Genomic DNA, 2,500 nt, shown 5'->3' on the forward strand with positions numbered 1-2,500 from the left:
CTAGGCATATAGAGAGGAATGGACCACGGTTGCCAAGGTTGCGCAAGTTTTGGGCATTTTTTGCCCGGATATGCCCAAGTATGCCCCGATAGGCCCGTTACGCCCCGGTATGAACGCGTATGCCCGGATAGACTCGGTATGCCTTGGGATACATGCGTATGCCCCGATAGGCTTGGTACGCCCCGATATGCGCACGTGTGCCCCAGTAGGGCTCGGTATGCCCCGGTATGTACGCGTGTGCCCCGATAGGCCCGGTATGCCCTGATAGGCCCGGTATGCCCCGATATGCACACGTGTGCCCCAATAGGGGTCGGTATGCCCCGGTAGGTACGCGTGTGCCCCGTAATGCACGTTTCGCAGATCTCCCCGCATGTCCCGCCCCTATATGTAATACTTACTTACTTACTTACTTACTTTCTTGCTTGCTTGCTTGCTTGCAATGGTTGGGAGTGCCCGGCATGCCCCGCTGCAGAGACCAAGGGCGCAATGACTTGGCACCGCGGATGCCGGGACTCCGGCACTTCCCGTGGCACTGATGGTTGGTTCCAAAGACAAAAGGCCGTGCAAGGCCACCGCACCGCGGATGATTTTGCTCGTGCTGGCGCCGTTGTGTGGCCAAAGAACATGCGCGAATGCTCGTGTCGGAAGGGTTGGTGTCCTGGCCCCGCGGGTGTCACGAATGCTCGGTTGCGAAGACCATGGGACCAGAGCCATGGCACGTCGGATGATGGCTCCAGCTGGCGCCCCGGCACTTTCTGTGGCATTGATGCTCGGTTTCAAAGACAAACGTGCGCAGTGCCAGGGGACCGCGGATGACTGCTCGTGCTGGCCCCGTTGGGCGGCATTGATGGTCGGTTGCAAAGAAAATGCGCGATTGCTCGTGTCGGGGCCCGGCAAGCCAAGGCCAAGCGAGCCATGGCACGTCGGATGATGGCTCCAGCTGGCGCCCCGGCACTTTCTGTGGCATTGATGCTCGGTTTCAAAGACAAACGTGCGCAGGGCCAGGGGACCGCGGATGACTGCTCGTGCTGGCCCCGTTGGGCGGCATTGATGGTCGGTTGCAAAGAAAATGCGCGATTGCTCGTGTCGGGGCCTGGCAAGCCAAGGCCAAGCGAGCCATGGCAACGCGGATGATGGCTCGCTAGTGCTGGCGCCGTGCACAGTGGCCTCGCACACTCGCCCTGCACGCTTCCCTTGCACGCAGCCTTGCACACTAGCCTCGCATGCGAGCCTTGCACCCTAGCCATGCAAACTAGCCTTGCACGGTAGCCATGCACACAAGCCGTGCACATTAGCCATGCGCACAAGCCCCGCACACTAGCCTTGCGCACAACCCTTGCACACAAGCCATGCACTCGAGCAATGCACACAAGCCTTGCACTCAAGCAATGCACACAAGCCCTGGACACTAGCCTTGCACACGGGCCTGGCACACAAGCCTTGGGCACTAGCCTTGCGCACTAGCGTTCCACATGAGCCTTGCACACTAGCCTTGGACACTAGCCTTGCACACAGGCCTTGCACACTAGGCATGCTTGGGCGAGCTGATCCCGCATCAAGTCGACGGGTCTAGGCATTCTTGGGCGCAGATCCCGCATCGTCTCGTCGCGTCTGGGCGCAAACACGTCGCGTCTCGTTGCGTCTTCAGAAGTCGTCGCTAACAGCACCTTTGGTTGCCACTGGTGGTTAGGCTGGTTGGTTGCGCAAACCCTATAGGAGGGTGGCATGCTGGTGGGCGTTTTTGCCCGGATAGGCACTAGAATGTGCAGATTTTGGGCGTTTTTGCCTGGATAGGCTAAGGAATGGGCATGCTTTGGGCGTTTTTGCCCGGATAGGCACCGGAATGCTTGGCCTTGGCTTGTCCTAGCAAGGCATTGCTGGGTTGGGCTCCCTTGGCCTTTTGGGCGCCTTGGACGATGTCTTGCGAAGACCATGGGCACAAGGCCATGGCATATGGTGAGGAAAGGACCACGGTTGCCAAGGTTAGGCACCGGAATGCTTGGCCTTGGCTTGCCAAAGCAGGGCATTGCTGGGTTGGGCTCCCTTGGCCTTCCGGGCGCCTTGGACACTGTCTTGGGAAGACCATGGGCACAAGGCCATGGCATATGGTGGGGAATGGACCACGGTTGCCAAGGCTAGGCATATAGAGAGGAATTGCATTTTTGCCCGGATAGGCACCGGAATGCTTGGCCTTGGCTTGCCATAGCAGGGCATTGCTGGGTTGGGCTCCCTTGGCCTTCCGGGGGCCTTGGACGCTGTCTTGGGAAGACCATGGGCACAAGGCCATGGCATATAGTGAGGAATGGACCACGGTTGGCAAGGCTAGGCATATAGAGAGGAATGGACCACGGTTGCCAAGGTTGCGCAAGTTTTGGGCATTTTTTGCCCGGATATGCCCAAGTATGCCCCGATAGGCCCGTTACGCCCCGGTATGAACGCGTATGCCCGGATTGACTCGGTATGCCTTGGGATACATGCGTATGCCCCGATAGGCTTGGTA

Source organism: Tasmannia lanceolata, unplaced genomic scaffold (assembly GCF_043159265.1).
Source record: "Tasmannia lanceolata isolate RefF3 unplaced genomic scaffold, GAP_Taslan_0.1 ptg000043l, whole genome shotgun sequence".
Lineage (NCBI taxonomy): Eukaryota > Viridiplantae > Streptophyta > Magnoliopsida > Canellales > Winteraceae > Tasmannia > Tasmannia lanceolata.